Genomic DNA, 23958 nt, shown 5'->3' on the forward strand with positions numbered 1-23958 from the left:
CCAGGCCAGGATCAAGCCCACCGATTACTACCCCATGGTCCTAGTCCATGTGGGTACTAATGATGCGGCCAGGAGAACCCCCGATCACCTGATGGCGGACTACCGTGCTCTGGGTGGCGTGCTGAAGCAGTTCGGTGCACAGGTGGTTTTCTCTTCCATCCTACCAGTGACCGGACGAGGAAGACAGCAGGAGACCTGCATCCGAGAAACCAACTGGCGGCTTCGGCAGTGGTGTCTCGAGGCAGGCTTCGGCTTCCTGGACAATGACCCGCACATCACGACGAGGGACATGCTCAGCTGGGATGGGCTTCACCTGTCCCCCAAAGGTAAGCGTGTGTTTTCTACTAGGTTGGCGGATCTTCTCCGGTGGGCTTTAAACTAGGCTCGTCGGGGGGAGGGGAGTACGAAGGCAGGGGAAGCTGTGGACCACCAAACCATGTGGCACCCACAAGGACAGCCCAGCCTGAAGAAGGAGAACATTGGAAACCTGAAAGCCATGGGGAGGCCAGCACAACAGAACAGGTAAGAAACAAGAATGTAAGAAACAAAGGGCCCCTTGGGACTCGGAGCGGGGGGGCAGCAAAGGCACCAGTCGCAGGGCTCAAGTGCCTATATACTAATGCTAGGAGCATGGGGAACAAGCAGGATGAACTAGCGCTCCTGCTTGCACTAAACACCTATGACTTAGTGGGGCTAACAGAGACCTGGTGGGATTCATCCCATGACTGGGCGGTACATATTGAGGGCTATAGATTGTATAGAAAGGACAGGTCGGGGAAGAAGGGGGGGGTTGCACTTTATGTCAGTGAGCAATATACATCAACCCTCATCAAGACAGAATCCAAGGTTGAGGAAGTAGAAGGATTGTGGGTTAGGCTACATGGGGGGCAAGGAGAAAGGGATTTGGTGGTAGGGGTCTGCTATAGACCCCCGCACCAAGGGGAAGAAATAGATGCGGGGCTCCTGAGGCAACTCTTGGAGACCATAAAAGCTAAAGAGGCAGTAGTCATGGGGGACCTAAACTACCCAGACATCTGCTGGGAGACGCAGACAGCAAGGTCCCATCGCTCACGCAGGTTTCTAACCTGTGTACAGGACCTCCACCTGACACAGGAGGTGCATGGTCCCACTAGGGGGAATGCCATACTGGATCTGGTATTGGCAACAGGGGATGACATGATAGGGGACCTCCAGATCGGTAGCCAGTTGGGAGACAGTGATCACCTAATAATAGAATTCAACATAAGACGTTGAGTGGGTAAGGTAACTAGTAGGCTGAAAGTGCTAGACTTTAGGAAAGCTGATCTCAATGCACTCAGGCGATTAGTCAAGGAAGCACTGCAGAGTAGGAGTTTTGAAGGGATGGGAGCCCAAGAAGGGTGGCTGTGCCTTAAGGAAACGATCCTTCGGGCACAAAGCAAGACGATCCCCGAGCGAGGCAAAAAAGGGAAAGGGGCCAGGAGGCTTCCATGGCTGACCAGAGAAATCCAGGGCAGCCTAAGGGCCAAAAGGGGAGCACATAAAAAGTGGAAACAGGGTGAGATCACTAAAGATGAATATACCTCCTCTGCTCGTGCTTGTAGGGAGGCAGTTAGACGGGCCAAAGCTACCATGGAGCTGAGGATGGCAACCCAAGTAAAAGACAACAAGAAATTGTTTTTTAGATATATAGGGAGTAAAAGGAAGGCCCAGGGAGGAATAGGACCCCTGCTAAATGGGCAGAAACAATTGGTGACGGACAGGGGGGACAAGGCTGAACTCCTCAACGAGTTCTTTGCCTCAGTGTTCCTAAGTGAGGGGCACGACAAGTCTCTCACTGGGGTTGTAGAGAGGCAGCAGCAAGGCGCCAGACTTCCATACGTAGATCCTGAGGTGGTGCAGAGTCACTTGGAAGAACTGGATGCCTTTAAGTCGGCAGGCCCGGATGAGCTCCATCCAAGGGTGCTGAAGGCACTGGCTGACGTCATTGCAGAGCCACTGGCGGGAATATTTGAACGCTCGTGGCGCACGGGCCAAGTCCCGGAGGACTGGAAAAGGGCTAACGTGGTCCCCATTTTCAAAAAGGGGAGGAAGGAGGACCTGGGCAACTATAGGCCGGTCAGTCTCACCTCCATCCTTGGTAAAGTCTTTGAAAAAATTATCAAGGCTCACATTTGTGAGAGCCCGGCAGGGCAAATTATGCTGAGGGGAAACCAGCACAGGTTTGTGGCGGGCAGATCGTGCCTGACCAATCTAGTCTCTTTCTATGACCAGGTTACGAAATGCCTGGACACAGGAGGAGGGGTGGATGTCGTATACTTAGACTTCAGGAAGGCCTTCGATATGGTATCCCACCCCATACTGGTGAACAAGTTAAGAGGCTGTGATGTGGATGACTACACAGTCCGGTGGGTGGTGAATTGGCTAGAGGGTCGCACCCAAAGAGTCGTGGTAGATGGGTCGGTCTCGACCTGGAAGGGTGTGGGCAGTGGGGTCCCACAGGGCTCGGTCCTTGGACCGATACTCTTTAATGTCTTCATCAGCGACTTGGACGAGGGAGTGAAATGTACTCTGTCCAAGTTTGCAGATGACACAAAGCTATGGGGAGAAGTGGACACGCTGGAGGGCAGGGAACAGCTGCAAGCAGACCTGGATAGATTGGACAAGTGGGCAGAAAACAACAGGATGCAGTTCAACAAGGAGAAATGCAAAGTGCTGCACCTAGGGAGGAAAAATGTCCAGCACACCTACAGCCTAGGGAATGACCTGCTGGGTGGCACAGAGGTGGAGAGGGATCTTGGAGTCCTAGTGGACTCCAAGATGAACATGAGCCAGCAGTGTGACGAAGCCATCAGGAAAGCCAATGGCACTTTATTGTGCATCAGCAGATGCATGACCAATAGGTCCAGGGAGGTGATACTTCCCCTCTATCGGGCGCTGGTCAGACCGCAGTTGGAGTACTGCGTGCAATTCTGGGCGCCACACTTCAAGAAGGATGCAGATAACCTGGAGAGGGTCCAGAGAAGGGCAACTCGTATGGTCAAGGGCCTGCAGACCAAGCCCTACGAGGAGAGACTAGAGAAACTGGACCTTTTCAGCCTCCGCAAGAGAAGGTTGAGAGGCGACCTTGTGGCTGCCTATAAGTTCATCACGGGGGCACAGAAGGGAATTGGTGAGGTTTTATTCACCAAGGCACCCCCGGGGGTTACAAGAAACAATGGCCACAAGCTAGCAGAGAGCAGATTTAGACTGGACATTAGGAAGAACTTCTTCACAGTTCGAGTGGCCAAGGTCTGGAACGGGCTCCCAAGGGAGGTGGTGCTCTCCCCTACCCTGGGGGTCTTCAAGAGGAGGTTAGATGAGTATCTAGCTGGGGTCATCTTGACCCAGCACTCTTTCCTGCTTATGCAGGGGGTCGGACTTGATGATCTATTCAGGTCCCTTCCGACCCTAACATCTATGAATCTATGAATCTATAAGTCAGCACTAACCTTTGGCAGGCTGGTGTCTTTTGGACATCTGTCTATGTTCAAGGTGGGGGATAAGCAACAGGGGCTTGGGTAGTACTGAGATTAGGGGGCCAGTGCACACATCTTCAGGAGGCCTCAAATGCCTCTACACTAATGCTCGTAGTATAGGGAACAAGCAGGAGGAACTCACCCTCCTGCTAGCTGATACCAACCCAGACATCGTGGGGCTCACTGAAACGTGGTGGGACCCAACGCATGACTGGGTGGTGAATATCAAGGACTATATGCTGTACAGGAGGGATAGGACACGGAAGAGAGGCGGGGGTGTGGCGCTCTACATCAAGGGAAAATACACATCCTTAACAAGTAGCACGGGGTTAGGGGCGGGGCACACTGAAGTGCTCTGGGTTAGAATACAAGGAAGTCGAGGGGAAAGGGACTTAACGGTGGTGGTCTACTACAGACCACCCAACCAAAGGGAAGAGCTAGACCGGGAATTCTTAAGTCAACCCATGGAGGTAGTTAGGTAAAAGGACGTGTTCATCATGGGTGACCTGAACTTTCCAGACATCTGATGGGAAGAGCAGTCAGCCAGGTCTGACCGCTCATGTAGGTTCCTAGCCGAGATACAGGACCTCCATCTAACCCAGGAGGTGCACAGCCCCACCAGGGAAGACGCCTTGTTGGACCTGGTCCTGGTCATGGGTGATGACCTGGTGAGGGGTCTGCAGGTGCTCAACCACCTGGGTGACAGTGATCATCACCTGCTGGAATTTACCATCCAGCACAAGGTGGCAAAGGCCTGCAGCAAGGCAGCAGCCCTGGACTTCAGGAGAGCAGGCTTCAATGAGGTAAGGAGAATAGACAGGGAGGTACTGAGGTCCCGGAGGGGAGAGGAGTCAGGTGTCCAAGAAGAGTGGCCATTCCTTAAGGAGATGATCCTCCAAGCCCAAAGGGAGGTGATCCTAACATGGATCAAAGGGGGCAAGAGGGCACAAAAGCCCCCATAGCTCACCAAAAGCATACAGGAATGTCTCCTAGCTAAAAAGGTGTACACTTAATGGAAGAGGGGGGGCCATCACCAGGGAGGACTATACCTTGGTTGCTTGGGGCTGTACCTCAGTTGCCTCGGTTGCTTGGTCAGGAAGGCCAAGGTGGAGATGGAACTGGGACTAGTTACTCAGATCAAGGACAACAAGAAGTCCTTATTTAAATACATAGGGGGTAAAAAGAAGGTACCAGGTAATGTGGGGCCTCTGCAAGACACGCTAGGAAATCTAGTCATTGCACCAGATGACAAAGCTAACATATTTAAAACAATTTATTTGCCTCCATTTTTCTGAGCAGAGACTGGGTCACCCTTCCCCCCCCCCACACCGGGACCCCTGTAGGCCCCAGGGAAGGTGCATCCAGGCCTAGGGTCAGTGAGGACCTAGTCAGGGAACTGTTAGAGGGACTGGACATATTTAAATCAGCTGGTCCTAATGATCTCCACCCCAGAGTGCTGAGGGAATTAGCAGAGGTCATTGCGGGACCCCTGGCATGGCTTTATGAGCACTCATGGTGCTGTGGTGTGGTGCCAGAGGACTGGAAAAGGGCCAATGTGATTCCCATTTTCAAAAAAAGGAGGAAGGAAGACCCAGGAAACTATAGACCAGTTACTCTTACCTCGATCCTGGGTAAGCTATTTGAGAGAATTATCCTGGCGCATGTCCGTGAGGGGCCAGCAGGGGAGATCATGCTTAGGGGCAACCAACATGGGTTCATTAGAGGCAGGTCCTGTCAGACCAACCTGGTGGCTTTCTATGATCAGGTCACAAAATCCTTAGATGCAGGGGTAGCAGTGGACGTAGTCTTTCTGGACTTTAGGAAGGACTTCAATACTGTCTCTCACCCCATTTTCATTAAAAATCTAGGGGACCGTGGTGTCGACACCTACACAGTCAAATGGATCGCTAACTGGCTGGAGGGCCACACCCAGAGGGTGGTGGTGGATGGGTCTTATTCGACCTGGAGGGAGTGGGCAGTGGGGTCCCCCAGGGCTCGGTGCTCAGGCCCGCGCTGTTCAACATCTTCATCAGCAACTTGGACGAGGGGGTAAAAAGCACCCTGTTCAAATTTGCAGATGACATTAAGATGTGGGGGGACGTGAGCATGCTAGAAGGGAGGAATAGGCTGCAATCAGACCTAGACAGGTTACAGGGGTGGGCGGATGAGAACAGGATGGGTTTCAACACTGACAAGTGCAAGGTGCTGCACCTGGGGGTGAAGAATCAGCAGCAAACCTACAGGCTGGGGAACTCCCTTCTTGTCAGTGCAGAGGCAGGAAAGGATCTTGGCGTCATTATTGATGCCAAAATGAACATGGGTCGACAGAGTGGGGACGCGGTCAGGAAGGCCAACCGTACCTTGTCATGCATCCACAGATGCATCATGAGCAAGTCCAAGGAGGTGATCCTCCCCCTCTATGCAACACTGGTCAGGCCACAGTTGGAGTACTGCGTCCAGTTCTGGGTGCCGTACTTCAGGAGGGATGTGGACAACATGGGGAGGGTCCAGAGGAGGGCCACTCACATGATCAGGGGGCAGCAGGGCAGGCCCTATGAGGAGAGGGTAAGGGACCTGAACCTGTTCAGCCTCCACAAGAGAAGGCTGAGGGGGGATCTAGTGGCCACTTACAAACTAGTCAGAGGGGACCAGCAGGCATTGCGGGAGTTCCTGTTCCCCTGAGCACTACCAGGAGTGACTAGAAATTACGGTCACAAGCTGGCGGAAGGTAGATTCAGACTAGACATCAGGAGGCGCTACTTCACTGTCAGGGCGGCTAGGATCTGGAACCAACTTCCAAGGGAAGTGGTGCTGGGGGTCTTTAAGAGGAGGCTAGATTAACACCTTGCCAGGGTCATTTGACCCCAGTACTCTTTCCTGCCATGACAGGGGGTTGGACTTGATGATCTGTTCAGGTCCCTTCCAACCCTACCAACTATGAAACTATGAACTGTCAGTATTTAGGAATATTGAAGCAAAGAACTCATTGAAGAGCTCTGCCTTTTTCCTTGTGTCAACCACCAGCTGTCCTGATTTGTCCTGCAGGGGCCCTATACTACTCTGCTCTTTCCTTTTGCTCATTATGTATCTGTAGAAGGGCTTTTTATTGTCCTTAATTGTTGAAGCCAGCCTAAACTTCAGTCCTGCCTTGGCCTAACTGATTCCCTGCAATAGCGTGCCAGGGAGGTGTATTCCTCCTTGGTGGCTGCCCCCTGCTTCCACTGCCTATAAATCTCTTTCTTTGCCCCCAGGTTTTCCTAGTGTTCCCTGTTCAACCAAGGGGGCTTTTTATCCCCTTACCCTCTTTCCTGAATAAGGGGATAGACCTCTTTTGTGTCCCAAGGAGCATTCCCTTGAGAAACCTGCAACCCTCCTGGCGCCCCATTTGCTCGATGCTCTTGAGTTCAGCCACCTCACTAGCTAGCCTTCTAAGTTTACTAAAGTTGTCTCTTCTGAAGTCTAACACTTTAGCCTCACTGGATATTTTTCCCACCCTTTGCTGGAGAGTGAGCTCTACCAAGTGATGGTCATTATCTCCCAGGTTACTGTGTACTCACAGGTTCCCCCCGAGATCATCCCCTGTTGCTAAGACCAGGTCTAGCAAGGTGCTGCCCATGGTGGGACTGGACACCACCTGGGTCAGGTGGAGGTCCTGCACACAGTATAAGAACCTACGTGAGTGATTTGTTTTGGCTGTCTGCTCCTCCCAGCAGATGTCCGGGTAATTTAGATCCCCCATGACCACTGCCTCCCTCGCCTGAACAGTCTCTGAGAGCTGCCTGGGGAATACTTCATCTAGCTCATCATCCTGATGAAGAGGTGTGTAGTAGACCTCCACTACCAAGTCCTTTTTCCCTGGCCCTCCCTGGATCTTGACCCACAATGCCTTGGTATTCCCCTCCTCTACCCCTGCCTTGATGATGGAAGATGTGTACTGCTCCCTAACATAGACAGCTACACCCTCGCCTTTTTTCTCCACTTCGTCTCACTTATACAACGTGTACCCCTCAATGCCCACTGCCCAGTCATGCGTAAAACTCCACCATGTTTCGGTTAAGCCAACTAGGTCATACTGTGTGCTAGCAAGTAAGACTGTGAGCTCCTCCTGCTGTGAGAAGCAACCTCATCTGCTTCCTTTGCACCCTATGGAGTCCAGCTTAGGCCTAGATTCTCCTAACCTTTCACCATTGGTTTCATCATGGTCAAAGCTTTACAACAGTGGGGTCAAAGATACAGCCCCTAGACCAGAGCCAGCCTGAAAAGCCCGATCATCCAGCCCCTGGTGATGCCTGTGGGTCTTGGCCTAGACCCATATGTCACATGTAGTGCACCCCAGACTGGCCCCACATGCAGAGCAATCCAGCCCCAACCCTGCCAGCTGCATGCGGTGCAGGGGGTTGGTTTGGAGCATACTGCACATGGTGTGTGGGACTGGTCTGAGGGTGAGGGCTGCATGCACCATGCAAAGCTGATCTGCCACATGCTGCATGTGGTGCATGAGGCCAGTCCAGGGTGCGCACTGAATGCAGCCCCCACACTAGAGTGGCCCTGCGCACTGAACCCAGGACTTAGGAATGGTCTGTTGACCTGATCCAGCTCACAGACCAGACTCGCTCCCCTCATCTGGCCACAGAGCTAATGAGTTTGATAATTCTGCTTTACAGCACTAGGGCATAGATCCAAGTGAGTCCTTCCCCTATACCTCCAGGGCTTGAAGGGACCAGGGAATGGACACTGGTCACTAGAGGACTGTAAGAAATTTCCAGTCCTATTCCAGGATCACTGCCTATGAGAAGTGACCTGGAAACAGCCTATCTACAGTCTACAGTTGGCCTGTTGTATACAAATGATACTATAGGTGCAAGAATCATGGATGGATTACTCCTGATCTAAAGCTCTGGGAGAACTTCAGTCACACTGGAGCCAGGACTGACCTCAACCTCAGTCTATCAGACTTCCGCGGTGTTTGTCCCTTTTTTTTGTTTAGATTACGTTGGTTTGTGTGATTAGCCTTTATGGTCTGCAAGTGGCCTCTCCAACATGACTGAAATAGCATCTCAGTTGCACTCCATCATGGAGCATTTGCACCAAATGTCTCCTAGGTCCTCACAGTGATAGTGCACAAGTGGAGTCCTTCATGTCTGGGAAGAAATAGGACTGGGGTGGCTCAAATTTGGGGGTGGATCTAGCACCCCCTGTGGGGGTTGTCATCATGGGTGGACCCATAGCTGGATATTGACTATTCTGGACTGATCTTTTATGAAGATAGGGCTGGGACCAATTGGTGCCACCTTCAAATTGGGTTCCTAGCCAGGTAAACATATCACAAGCCTGGGCTTTCCAACCCAGGCTTCCTCAGTCTCCAGGAACCTCTCAGTGACAGTCTCTATGGCCACTGCTATGGAAGCTAGTTGGAAGTGCCAGACCCAGGCTTGGGTAGCAATCCGCTCAAGTGGTGAAATAGGCCTTGGGGTCTTCATTGCTCATCTGTTTGGTCAGAGGGAGGCTTGGATGACTATGAGGGCAAGACCTTCGTTCTCCAACATCATGCCCATTCAGTCTCTATTTGCTGTCATGGCTGGAATAACCTGGGATATCTCTCAGGATCCTGTGTGGAGCTAGCCTGCTGAATGCTGCATGCATAAAAGAATCAGTTCAGGGGAAAGTGAAAAACAAATTAAGATAAGACTCCATCCCCTTTAAGAAATATGAACTTTCATTTGTACCCAGGAGAACTTTGACAATCTTTTCTCCAATGCCTGATGAAGGGTGTTTGCGCCCAAAAGCTTGCAATTAAAGATTTTTTTTTGTAAAAATCTTATTGGCCTAATAAAATATATCATCTCTACTATGAGTCCTGATTGCCGTTCCCCTTTAAGACAGCTTCAGGGGAGCAGCCTCAAAACAGCTCATGACACCTCAGCCCACAGTGGCTGAAGTCTGGTTCAGTTTATCATCAAGAACTCAAGGGAATAGCTGCTGCCTTTAGCCACCCACCTAATTTCTAGCCAACACTCTTGGTCAGCTTCCTGTTTATACAGCCCCATGCTGGGTGAGGCAGGGCAAGCCTAGTACATCCAAATGTGTCTGGCTGTAAGACTGGTGCTGTCCCTTATAGGTAGGGTTCGAATTATGGGGGAGCTAAGGGGGGTTGAGCCCTCCCACAAAATATTAGAGCCCCCCTGTAAGATTTGAAAATCATAACCTGGGGGGAGGGGAGATTTTATTAGGGCATCAAGATGGGCAGCCCAACCCAACTTTTTTGGCAGGCTCCCCAAGAGTCAAACTGTAATTCACACCCTGCCTACACCCTCCCAGCCTGTAATTCTCAGTTCTGTGATTCTCACTCATGACATCTAGAAGATGTTTGGAGCAACTTTTCACTTTTGCTGCTACTTTAAAGTATTGGGTCCAGAGGTGCTTTCCTCTGGAAAGCAGAGATGACAATCTCTGGCTTGGGGTCTGGTGGTTACAGCACTTTGCTGGGAAGCAGGACATGGAGATTCACAAATCTTCTGTGGGTCTGGGGAGAGTTGGGTGTCCTATTCCCTCCCTAAGTGTCCTAACCACTAGATTATTTGGCTAAAAGGTGGGCTAATAATTGCTTGTGCGGGATGATCCTGTGTCATCACTTGTAAAATGAAACAGGATTTTACTTCAGATATGCACCATATTCTTGTGGACTGTTATCCATCACTTCATTTCCCCCATCTGTTTTCACTCTCCCCCACCCTTTTGGTGCATCTTTTTCACTCCTTCCTTTCAGTTCCTGCAACAAATTCTCACTTTCAGTAGGGAAAGATGGGGTTACATTTTTTTCCTCCTTGCAACTAGTTTTGCATACATAGGCTGATCTGCCCTCTTCTTGTGCCAAGTCTCTCTCAGTGCATGCTCAGTTGCAGCTGTGAACCAGTCACAAGCTTAAATTTTTAATACCGGAGGCTATTCCTAGTTACCTATCACACATTCCTGCCTTCTCTGCCTCGCGTGATGTACCCATGGAGATATAGATGGTGTCACTTAATTGGAACACAGTTTACAGTTGTCCTTCTATTTTTTGTAGTTGCTGAATTCTTAAGTAGAGTCTTGCTGAGGGATTAGGAGCAAGGTTTTCCTTCTTTGCACATATTGTTGGAAAAATATGCAAGACTTTAGCTTAGGCCAGACGTCACAGCAAAAGTCCCAAGCTCAGAACAAAGGCCCACCTTTGATTAACAGAAGAGATAAAGACCTCAAGTGCCAGTTACAAAGGCCCTGTTCCAAAATCAAAACTACTATTTATTCTTTGTAATGCAGGAGTAAGATAACATTGGGGGTCCTGAAACTCGTAATCAGACATTAGTCAATAATTCAGCTCTCTTGCAAGGGAGGGACTCTCCCTTTATGTTTCTATGGTGCCACGCACACACCAGGCACCAAAGAAATAGTAGTCCTTTGGAAGATGAAAGCAAGTCAATGAAAGGCCAACATTTCCTCTTCTGTTATACAAAATCCGGCCAGCAAAAACCCCTAGTAAGATCCCCTGTTGTAAAAACATCTAGCTCCTTTCTCAGGTTTTGAAGTGTAATCCTCTTAGCACAACAAAGGGGAAAAACCTCCTAACTTGATGATAATGTTGAAAAAACCAACATTCACGTAAACTTTGCCAAATCTAAAATGACCTGAAGTTCCACTGGAAAATAGCTGTGGTGCTTCCACATCCATTTATAAAACACTACTGTAAGAAGATTAATTTTTTTGTATGGTGATTTGGGATTTAGAAACACAGACTGGGTCTGTCTTCCCAGATAAAACTCTGCAGTAGGTTTATATATATATATATACACACCCACACATATATATACATATACACGTATATATATGTATGTATGTATGGCATATATATATAGCCTTAGTGTCAGAGCTAGCACAAAATTACATCTGGAAGAAAGAATCTATAACAGTTCTATATAGATCCACCAACAACTTTCCCCATTTTTGTACTTGAGGAGTCACAGCAAACGTTCAAAGAAATCCAGATGTTTCACTGGGTCTGACCTCTCCTTTATGGGCTAAATGCGTCAGGCACAGAATGTCATCTTGGACACAGTGAACATCCTCAATCCCCACTAAAGCCAGCAGGCCAAGGGATGGGCAGCACCTCCCTGACTCAGGCTCTTAGGTTTGTATCCTGCTCCCCCATACATCCTTGGGATCGTGGTTGGGCCTTTGATCCTACACATCTCAGGGCCTTGTAACACCTTATGCTGAAAGCTGCACAAGTGATAATTGGCTTAGCTTGTTTGGCTTAGTGGAGCAGTCCCACTTTAAGGGGAAAATCCTTACCTGACTGTCTTTTACCTGCACAGCTGTAACTTGCCACTTGAGGCTTGGTGAACAGGGGTAGGACTAGGAGCTAGGGGCGGGACCGGTATGCTGATCCCTCTGGGCAGAGAGCAGACCTACCACCATGTCTGTTGCAGCGAGACTAGAGAGCACCCAGGGAAGCTGACACAGTGTCTCCGCACTAACAGCGGGGCTGTTAGGCTTAAGCCCTAGCAGCCCTACTCTCAGCGTAGAGATTGCACACCTGTACAGGACCAAACTGCTTCCTGGGGCTCTCTGGTCTTATCGAGCTGTACCACCTCCACACTGAAAGTGGGGCTACCAAGGCTTCAGTCCGACAATGCCACTCTTGGTGCAGAGCCACCGTGCTAGTTTCAGCGAGACCAGAGAGCCCTAGGGAAGCCACAACCCTAGAGATCACCCACTCTGCCCTGCTGAGCTCCTGAGAAAGCTCCTCACTATCCTTGGTGGCCATGGTGCCTCCCACTGCTGCCTGGACTGGTTCACTGCCTGAATCAGGAGGGGCCTTTGCATTCTGGGATGCTGAAGGGCTTCAGGTTGGATGGAATAGTTGTCTGGAGACCTTAATAGAAAAGGAGCAAAATTAGGTGTATTAGTGACAATCCTGCCCTGGAGTGGCGTAACTTTAAATGGAATAACAAGTGCTTTAAGCCACTTAAACGGTGTTAACATGCAGCCAGTACAGGGATTAAGAGCTCCAGAAGTCACCTAAAATTATTGTGTAACCATTCTTATGGTTAGTTCCCCATTCAGCTTCCAGAGAAGTCAATAGAAATTTTATAGGCTCATAGGGCACCTATACACAAGCACCAGGGATGCTTCAACATGACGGCGTTCCAGTGCGTCAGAGCAGACTTGATTAACAGAGTTTGCTGGAGTGTGACAATTGCCTTGCTCCAGCAGCCACCTGCATCTTGTGTATCAGCATCCCCACACTTTAAAAAAATGGCAGCAGAGCCGCTTGAACTAAAGCTTGTCAAATGAGTATTAGTTCAAGTGCTGCTTCCACCATTTTTAAGCACAGGGATGCTGATAAGGAGATGTGGTGGCACTTTAATTAGAGCAGCTTTCAGAGCCATTCTAATTAAAGTACCGCTCCCCTCGCCCTCCCAGAGCAAGTGCAAAAGTGCCCATAGGGTCAGAAGAGGCCTCAAGGGTCATCTAGTCCAAACCTGTATATATCAAAGGTGTCAAATTCAGGTCAGCTGGTGGGCCATATCCCCTGCCTGCACTCAGGGGATTAATGCCACCACCACTGTCACCTACCCCTACAGCTGACTGCTGACAATTTTTTTGCCAGTGGCAATCAGAAATGGTAAATTTGGTGGTAGGAAAAAGGAGGGTAAGGGTGTATCTACCTCCACAGTGGCTGTGTTAAAACACTGGGTTTTGGCTGTGTTAAAACACTGGCTCTTGCTGCTGTGGCAAAAAATCCCACAGGCTAAATGATGTACCTCTACAGGCCAGATCCAGGCCGCAGACCACACGTCGAATAACCCTGCTATACCTGAATGCTGGACGGGCTATTTCTGTCCTTTCCCAGACAAATGTCTATACAGCCACTTCATGAAAGCCTCCAAGGAAGGAAGTTCAGCAGTTCCCTGGCAACTTGTTGCACTGCCTTACTGCTCTGACTGTAAAGAAACGGTCACAGAGTTCAGCTGATGGCTGATTTCCTTTGCTTCAGCTCTGTTAATCAGAGGAACTTCTTCTTTCATTGGGCTGTAGCTGTTTGTTTAACCATTTCCTCCTCTTTTTTTGGCAGCAGATGCCGAGCCAAACTGTGAATTTCCTTTTCAAAAGAGAAAATTTGTCTTCATGTTCAGCAGCACAAGCTGCTTCTGCTGCTAATTGGAGGCGAATCCTTCCCAGCAGTCATTTACCAACCTGCAGATGAAGGGAAACTTCTGAGAAACATGCCTGACTCGCGCATCTCCCAGCTGAATGCCATTCCATATGCCCTGGGGCTGGAGACGCACAGCAGGTTAGCGCCTGCTGGAAACACAACCCCTTTGATCCTAAAAGCACAGGCAAAACCCTCGCAGAGCTTTGGTTGCTGCTTTACACATCACAACCATACTTACAGACCCTGCACAGTGCCCAGACAGAGATCCCCCACCCAGTATGCAGCACCATTGCTGCTGAGCAGCTTCCAGTGGGAATCATCTGCACTACTCCAGTAGAAAAAGATCAAAGCCAAGCTTCACCCCAAGAAGTCCACACTTCCCTGCCCATGAAAGGCACCATTGGCAAGGGGAGCTCACAACACAGATGGGCAATGGGCCAGGCTTTGCTTCTCAGTTCCCCCCGTTCAGCTGGGGTCAGCCTCAGGAGGCCAGGGAAAACAGCAACATAGGTGGAACCCTAGTAGACGTGCCTCTTGTTTGCTGGTGCCCCCCAGAAGTGCCTAGTGGTTTGGGAGTTGACACCCAAACCTGCACATGTCTGAGCCCCTCCTTGGCTAAAGTTTTCTTTAACCGACAAGGCAAGACCAACCATGACCTTCCCCTCTCTTGTTCTTTATGTGCCTCCTGAGCAGTATCACAGCTAGCAGTTCAGACCGTTTCCCCTGGAGCTGCAAGAACCTGGATGCAGCTGGCTTCTGATGCCAATCGTGTCCTCTACAATGGTCACATAGATGTAACACCCACACACACCTGGGTTGCATATGGCAAAGTGTGTGCTTTTGGTTGTTGTGTATTGTGTTTTGTACGTTTGTGTTTTTATGTAGGCAAGGCGGCCCCTGTTGTTCTGGCCATGTGCTCTGCACATGGAAAGCTGGGGCCTTCTATCTGGGCAAAATATGTAAATCCTCTGGCCTGATTAGCCAGGGGCAGCAAAGACTTTTCAGGCATTGTTAAGAGAAAGACTGGAGTGCGGCACTCCTTGACCAGTGGTGTCATGCAGAGGGATATAAGGTGAGCTAGGCTGGTTTGGGGAGGAGGAGAAGCTGCTAGGGCAGTGCTTCCCGAACTTTTCCTCAGTATGACCCCATTTCTGGCTGCATTTCCTTAGCATGGCCCCTCACTCCCAGCCCACAGCCCTCCACCCCTGCAATCCCATACACTGATTTGCGACCCCATTTGGGGTCATGACCACAGTTTGGGAACTGCTGTGCTAGGAGCTGCTGAGAGTGAAGTCTCCTCCAAGGGGGAAATTTGCAGATCAGAAAAGGGGAAACTCAGGTAGAAGAAAGAGAGAGAGAATTGTCCCAGAGTTTGAACCTCCTCTCTCCTCCTTTTCTTACCTCTTTTCTGAGGTTTTAAAGGATTAATACCGGGGAGGAAGGTATTGATTCCTTGGGTTGGCTGGCCAGGAATTAGGACTGACAGCTTTAAACAGGGTTGAGACCTGGGAGTTTCTAATTCTGCTAGTTTTGGGTCGGGGTTGAGGTTTGCAACGTTCTGCTCCCAGTGGAGCTGTGTGACCCAAACTACCTGCAGCCCAGGCCTAAGGGTAGGTCTTGCTTTTCCCTTTTGTTTCTTTTGATGGTCCTTTGCCCCAGCCAAGCTGTGTAGTTGGGCCAGCTGTAGTCAGTAATCAAACTGACTCCCTTTTGAGTTTGTCCTGTAGTTTGAATTTCAGCAGGCCATATAATCCAACCCAGAAGTTTTCGGGTGTGTGCATGCTGGTTTGAGCTTCAGTCACCCCTCCCTCCCCACAAAACACACAGCCTCTCCATGGAGGCAAAGATCAGCACCCTGCCACTTCTCCAGGAGCAATGCAGAAGGACCCACGCTCTCAAGCAGCTCCCCACGGTGCAGTGAATCCAAGGTGCAGCTCTCCGGTGTGGTCCCCCCTCTCTAGCCCATTGCTGAACAGCAGGTATAGGGGCCCCCAGAACTACCCTTTGGGGAGCCCCATGTCCCAGACTGCCTGGGCATGGGTGAAGCCTCCCCCAAGAGAGTGCCACTTTTAGACTTTGCTTTATAGTTAATAGTGTATAAAATGTATATTTAATATTTTATTTTGGTTGTTGTTTTTATTCTCTGTAATAAATTTGGTGTTTTGTGTTGATACTGCTCGCAAGGAGGGGAGTTTTGTTTATACAGGATACCCCAGGAAATATAGTGTCCCCAGATTTCTGGGTGGCGGCTCAAGCTACTGGTATAATTTATGGGGTATTCTGAAATGTGAACCCAGTCCTTCTTGCTGCCAAATGGTGCCCAGCAAAAGGGTTACATATAGAATCATAGACAGGTTTGGAAGGGAACGTAGAGGAGGTTATCTAAGCCAATCCCCTGCTCAAAGCAGGACCATCCCCAACAAGACTATCCCAGCTGCGAGGGCTGGGAACTCAGCCCGGCTGGAGGAGGCACTTCCCTGAGCCAGGCTGAGATCCCCAGTGCGGTGAGCCACTAGGAACTCAGCCCAGCTGGAAGAGGTGCTTCTCTCAGCTAGGCTGAGTTCCCCAGCGCTACGAGCCACTGGGAATTGAGCCCGGCAGTGGGAGGTGCTTCCCCCAGCTGGGCTCAGTTCCCAGTGGCTCGCAGCCCAGTGGAACTCAGCCTGGGTGGGCGAAGGTGCCAGCTCTGTCCACCTTCCGCCACCGGGCTGAGCTCCATGGGGCTGGCAGAGCCAATCGGAGCACACCCCAGTGGCAGGAGGCTGGCAGAGCCAGCGCTGCACTCCAATAAGCTCCACCAGCACCACGGAGCAGAGCCCAGCAGCGGGAGGTGGGGAGAACCAGGGATGGGCTCCCCGCCGGGCTGAATCACATGGGGCTGCAGAGCCACTGGGAGCACAGCTCTGGCCCTCCCCTGTCTCCCACCATCTGGCTGTCTGCTTCGAAATTCGAAACATTGAAAAAAGGAAGCGGTTAGGTTTCTTGGCAACAAGGGCACACTGCTGGCTCATATTCAGCTTCTTGTCCACTGTCACCCCCAGGTCTTTTTCTGCAGAGTTGCTGCCCAGCCATTCAGCCCCAGCCTGTACTGGTGCATGGGATTGTTCCATGCTAAGTGCAGGACTTTGTACTTGTCCTTGTTGAACCTCATGAGATTTCTTTTGGTCCAGTCCTCCAATTTATCTACATCTTTCTGAATCCTAGCCCTATCGTCCAGCATATCTACTACTCGCCCCAGCTTGGTGTCATCTGCAGACTTGCTAAGGATGCACTCTATGCCATCTTCCAGGTCATTGATGAAAATATTGAACAAAACTAGCCCCAAGGCCAACCACTGGGGCACTCCACTTGATACTGGCTGCCAACTAGACAAAGAGCCATTGATTACTACCCTCTGAGCCTGAGGATCGAGACAGTTTTCTGTCCACCTTACAGTCTATTCATTCAGCATGTACTTCCTCAGCTTGCCTGAGAACATTGTGGAAGACCATATATAAAGCCTTGCTAAAATCAAGGCTAAAATCAAAGCTTATGTACTTCGGCTTCAAACCCCTCTTCACTCTTGCTCCTTCTCCTACTCTTGGAAAGGCCCCTCCATCTCCTTCTATATCTGAATGCATTCACATCAAGCTGGACTGAGATACCTGGGCTATCCAAGGGCTCCTGCCTGGAGACTTAATCATCGTGAAGCAACAAAGTCTAGTAGTGCAGCAACCCCTGGATAGCTGCCTGTCTGTCCACTTTAGATCCCAGAGTGATTTATGCCAACACACAAAATGAGTTTAAATGTTATCAATCCAGCCCTGAGCAGCTGTTTTCATAATTCACTTACCACCAAAAGTTGCACCAAGCATGCAGCAGGTCATTGGGGAGGGTATGGGAAAAGCTGGCTTTCTTCACCACATTGTAAATCAGTCTTATTTATTTGCCTGTTTCAACAGTATCAGCAACATTACTAAAGCAGATCATGTTTCTCATTGAAATCAGTGGGGATAAAGCAACGGATTTACCAGCAAGCTGGAATGGAATAAAAATCTCGATTCTCATATCACTTATATATTAGAAAACATTCAACAAGGGCTAGGAAGTCACTTTGGTGCGGCTGCTGCATTAATGCTGCCCAAACCCATCTCTGTGTTTCCTTGTGCTCTACTGCCTGTTTCATCCACTACTTTCTATGGGCAGTCACTGAGATGATAAGGTTTTTAAGGGCAGGAACAGCCTTTTTTCTTTATTGCTTATAGTTTGGCAGTGCCTAAAGGCCCTAACTAGTGTTGTGGTGCTAAGCCTTGTGCACACATGGAAACAACTGCAATCCTTTCCTTAAAGGACTTAACGTTCACCTACCTGGCACAACACAATGCTGGGTAAAGACATCTGAGTGAGCTTGAGTACTGAAAGCAGCATAGCTGTGTTAATGTGGCATTTTCTGCTGGCTAATTACCCTTGCTGAGAATCAGGGCTCGTTAGCCTGGGTAGATCACAGTGCTACCACACAGTGCTGCTTCCAGAACCCGAGTTAGCTAGGCTTCCTCTCTACAGCATGGGTATACCTTTAGGAGCAGCTCTGCAAGAGTATTTGGGTACCCAGTAGGGCTACGCGAAGTTTCGGGTACTGATTTGATTCGGAGGACATTCGGCCTGATTCAGTGGTCGAATCTCCAAATCCGAATTGAACCAGGAGACCAATAAAAGGGTCCAAATCTATTCAAAGCTCTCCGAATCTTCAGAAAAGATTCAGAGAGCTTCAATGATTTGGGCAGTTCCCGCTCGCTGCAGCAGGGAGCTGTAGCCAGACTCTATGCTGGTAAGGTGGGGCTGGAGGAGGGTGGAGAGGACCATGGGGGGACCCCTGCCAGGCCCCATCCCCTGCCTGCTCCCCCAGACCCCCCATGGCTGCCTCGCCTGCCGCGGTTTCAGCCCTTTAAGAACCCCCCCCCCAACTCACTGGCTCCTGCAGCAGCCTCGGGGATTTGGGGAGCTCATGGAAGAGACCCCATGCAGCACAGGGCAGCGGGGGGCAGCGGGGATTGCCCCCCACTGGGCAGGAACTGGTGAGTGCGGGGTGTTTTGTTTTTTTTTCTTAAAAGGCCAGAGCTGGAGAAGGCAGGGCAGCCATGGGGGGGGGAGGGGCTGGGAGAGTGGGGGGGTTGGGGGGCTTGTGGCAGAGCCCCCCATGCAGCATGGGGCAGTGGGGGGCAGTGGGGATCGCCTCCTGCCTGTCAGCACCCTCTGAGTCAGGACTTTTTTTTTTCCAAGTGCCGGGAGCTGAGGCAGGCAGGGCAGCCATTGGCAGGCTGGGAGAGCGGGCGGGGGATGGACCTGGCTAATTCGGAGATTCGGACAAATCGATTTGGGACAGTGATTCAAATCACCGAATCGAATCACTGTCCCCCAAATCAGTCGATTTCGAAGCGAATACTAGCTGCTTCGCATAGACCCAACACTCACTGATTTCAAGGACAGGCTCAAAAATACCTTGGTGGATTTGGACCTTCATTTTGAAAAGTTGTGAATGGCAGATCATCAACAGGAAAGCAATGGGTCAGAAATGCATTTTCTTTTTGGTTTTCCCATCATATAAACCATGCTTCCCCCTACCCCCATCTGCATCTAACTTCTTCACAGCCCTCAATAAGCTCCCTCCTTTCCTCTTTGTGGGAATACGCTCAGCCTTATGGGGATGTGCTCAGCCTCATGTGCAGACAATGCCTGGCTAAATATGGCTGTGACCTCCAGACTACATTGTGATACAAACAACAAGGATGATAGAAAATGTGGGAGGCTGACATTTCTGAAAGCTGCAAAATGTCTCAGTCTAGAGAAAAAAAAATGAAACCAAATTTCAGTAACACTTTGGGAAGCTACTGCATTAGGTTTTATGAAATGACAATGATGATCTTGCAGCTCTGTTCCTAAGTAGCCTACTACAGTGAACTCTTCTTAATTGGGATGGCGGCTTTATCAGGATACCTCCCATGGAATCAATTGAGTCTAATGATAGTGAACAGCAATGATTGCTGTTTAATTAGGACAGCATTAACATAAATTCCAGTTAACTGGAGAGATGTCTGTGGCTCACAAAAAATCAGAGCTGAGAAGAATGTTCATAATGAAGTCCATAATCACCTGACGCTTGCTCCACGTGAGGTTTTGTTAAATACGCTGAACTCTTAGCAGTCTCATGAATAAGTTCATTCAGGTTAATAAACCTTGTTGAAGAAACCTGGGTGCTTTTGTGGTTTGGTATCAAAACCACCTGTAAATCCTATCTGAGAGTTGAGATGTTGCTTTTCTAAACTAGGGCCATATAAACACCTGGATGAAAACACTTACACACAGATGACTACCACCACCTAATAGCAAGATAAGTGGTCTCACTGATTAAAATCAATAGTACCACATGTGGAGGAAGAAACAATTCCAGCTGGTCCATAATCAACACTATAAGCCAAATAAGACTTTACCACAATGTATTCATGATGGGAATGAAGACCACAGGTAATTGCTGAACTTGAACAACACTTAATTTTGAATATAAGAGGAGCTCCATTGAAGTCAAACTTAAAATGAAGCATGCCATCAAGTGCTTTGCTGAATCAGGAGTTCCCTATTGACTTCATGAGAGCAGGAGCAAGTCCTTACCAAACATATGACAAAATATTTTGGAGATGAATTCTTAGCAATTGGAGTGTAAAGCAATGGCAAATTGATATGAGAAAAATCTAATATGTTAAAATTGCTCTTTCATTTTATGTCCAGACTTTAGGAGCCTAAAATATATGCGTTATAGGTTTATCTTTATTGTTCAAATTGAATTGACTTTTTATCCCATTTCTGAACTCTCTTAAGACTGGGTCACCTTCATAAAAGAACACACAGTTATAATGGATTTTACCTGGTAAAATAAAGATCGGTGATTGATGGATATAGGAAAATTTATCATGATATTAACTGCATTGCCATGAAGCTGGCTGCAGGGTTTTAAACTTGATTTGATAATAAAATACTTCCAAATAGCACCTTACATATAAGCAGCTAACCAATGTCCTTAAGAAATAGAAATAGGTTTAATGCATGTGATTCTCCACATGGACAAAGATGGTTACAAACCATCGAGTGGCTAAAAGTGGTGTGTTGAAGACATTCAGCCTTCCTGAGAGTCATAACACATTCCAATTTCTTCTGAGCGGCTCAGCCCAGCTCCACTTGCTGCCAGCAATCTTTATGGCGATTTATACATTACCTATATTGCTTTATTATTTTACCTTTAAGAAGTGCACTTTAATGCTTGAGTGCTTTTCAATTTTGCCATTCAGACTGCAGATTAAGTTCATAATGACTTGCTTAATTTTTACAGGCAGTAGCATGTATTTTGTGTGAAAGATACCCCTGGTGATATGGGACTCCAGACCTCAGTTAGCTCAATAAAATCAGATGCAGTCCAGTGCCTTCACGCTGTCACATTTTGCCTGATTATATGGCACTGCGTTCTTCCTGGCCAAAGGTTATAATTTACAGCCTGAAAAAAGCAGATCGTGCCAAACTACAGGTTTAGGAAGAATATTGCGATCCCTACTCGTTACCTGAATAGCCTTATCAGTTACTCTTCATGACTCAGGGCTATTGGACTGGACCTTAAAAAGAGTGACTAAAGGTGGTACCGAAAAGGAAAAGTATATACTGTGGGTCCAATCCTTGCAGAGCACTAGGCATGATCAAGACTTTTGCTGGCCCTAAAATGGCCACACAGGTAAGCCAGGGGAAGCAAGCACCTCTTCCTCCCAGGATCCCTGCAGAAATGCATCAGGGCTACACCTGGTCCCCTGGGCAGTGCAATAGGTGAATTGTCACACCAGGAGCAAGGGAAGAAAATCTACTTTAATTTCTCTTAAGCTCCTTTTAGGTCTGTTCTCTTACCAAGTGACTATTCCCATTGCTAAGTGCTGGGAATATACAGGCAGGATTTTTCCACCCCCCAATAAGAACAAACAAAGTATCAACTGAGTGGAACTGAAAAAAATTTTTTGTGCATTTTTTATAAAATGGGCAAAAGTGCCTGGAGAACAAAGCCGAGACTATTGGCTTTATGGCTAGTGTCCATAAAGAGAAATAGGCCTATTAAAAGAACTATTTGGGGGAACAGGTTTCATATGAGAGAGAGATTTTTCAATGATATTTTCTTGTATTCATTAAACATCTGAAACTGAAAGCTTTCAGCTGAAAATTATAGACTCTTTTTTTTCCCTCTAGGTTTCAGACTTTTCCAATTCAAAGTCTGTTGCCAGTACCAAATGCAGTGAAATAATGTACGCCAAGAAAGTCAGGTTCTTGTGATTACTGTAACAAACCACAATGTATTACAATCTGATGCAAAAAATATGTGGCTCAATATATTCTGAACCAGGAATTTCCTGGCTTCCAGACAGCGGGTTTTTGAAGTGACAGGGGGAAAAAAAATACTGATCAACAATACAGGGCTTGTTATCAGTAGATTGCAAAGCATTTTACCAAAAAGAGGTAAGTATGATTATCAGAGCTGGTCAGGAATGTTCTGCTGAGATGAGATTTCAAAGAAACCCCCCCTTTTTTGCAAAGTCAGAATCTTCCATGGAAATTTTTCTGTGTGGAAAACTGATTTTGACAAAAAGTAGAAATGACACAAGTCTGGCTGCCTGCCTGGAAGGCTGCTGTCAATTCTACTTTCTGCAGCCAAATATCAAATTGACAAGAGCCTGCTAAGTAGGAAGCTGGAAAGGCCAGAAAGAAATATTAGCATTTTTCTGGAAATCCCTTTCCAGGAGGAATTCTGTGTTTTTAACCTGGCAGCTGAACTCAGGACTAACAAAAGTTTTAAAAAATTGATCTTTTTTTCATGGGATTGCTATTTTTTTCTAGCCAGCTTTAAGGGAGTACCACTATTTTTGATGGGGAAACTGAGGAACTGAAAGATGCAGTAACTTGCCCAAGGTCACCCAGTAGGACAGTGGCAGAGCTGGGAAAAGCACCCTGCTCTCTTGCAGCCCAGTCCAGTGCTCTAGATCACACTAGGTGTGTCTACATGTTGCCGTATGGTGACGTAGTTACTGTGCCGTGTTTTAGTACTTGTGGCATATGGGTGGCACATGGCTACATTCACCAGGTATGGAGCTGTAGTGGTATGCTATAGCCGCAGAGCGCACTGCTGCTGTGATGTAGCTGGTGATCAAGTGTAGACCCACATGATCCCTGCGTCACTGTAGTGCGCCGTACAGTGACATAGAGCATCACTACATCACCATAGGGCAATGTGTAGATGCGCCCACTGTTTATTAAACCATTTCATGCTGGGCGAGTAGGCTGGGCACAGTTTACAAGCCCCAAGGCTATATTTAAATCAGTATAATGGCATAGTATAGCAGTTCAATCCTTGCCCACTGTGTCTTTACTTACTTACCTTAATGTAAGCTCTATAAGGCAAGGATTACCTATTCCTCTTCACAAAGGTTTAAGAAAACTTTCCATAGACAGACATCATCATCATCATCATTTAACCAGCTCCCTGGCACTGCAGACGTATTCCCTAGCTTAAGTTACAGGCTGCATGGCTTGTTTAATTCTTCACAATTCATCCTGACTCTGGCTCTTTCTCTGGGGAGCCAGTAAAGAGACCATATTGTTACAAAGGTTTTCCTTTCATCTCCTGCGCCATGCCTGGAAACAGCAAGTATGATCCTGCTAGATTCATTCCAAACGTAATCCTATTAACTGAGACCCTGATACTGCACTGAGCTCAGCAAGAGCAAACTTTTGTGAGTCTGCTGCAGAATGGGAGCCTATATTCCTATCCAGTGTTACTATAGGTTATTTCTACATTAAATATCTCATAGAGACATGCTATTTGTGCGAAGGAGAAGGTCACCAACGGGCGTGTGCAATGGATGTGCGTGTGTATGTGTATTATGTATATACTTGTATGCATAATCTACAATTTAGGGAATTAAGCAATTAATCTGATACCACAGTGACAAACCCTGTAGGGCAAGTGCGACTGAAATAAGAAACAGATTGCATATATTAAGAAGCATTGTCTACCTTCTTTCCCCCCTATTTGCCATATAACCATGACAGGACACTGTAAAGGGTATCTTGAGCAAGGGCCACCCGTGATCACTCCTTCTCCACTTGCACTCAGTGCAAACATCTCCAACCCAGGGACTTTGGTTAGTGGAGGAGACAAAGGCTGTTTAGAAAAACCCAGTTTGAGGGTATGTTGCTATTCCGGGATAG

The sequence above is a fragment of the Alligator mississippiensis genome, chromosome 3, assembly GCF_030867095.1.
Source record: "Alligator mississippiensis isolate rAllMis1 chromosome 3, rAllMis1, whole genome shotgun sequence".
In the NCBI taxonomy this organism is placed as follows: domain Eukaryota; kingdom Metazoa; phylum Chordata; order Crocodylia; family Alligatoridae; genus Alligator; species Alligator mississippiensis.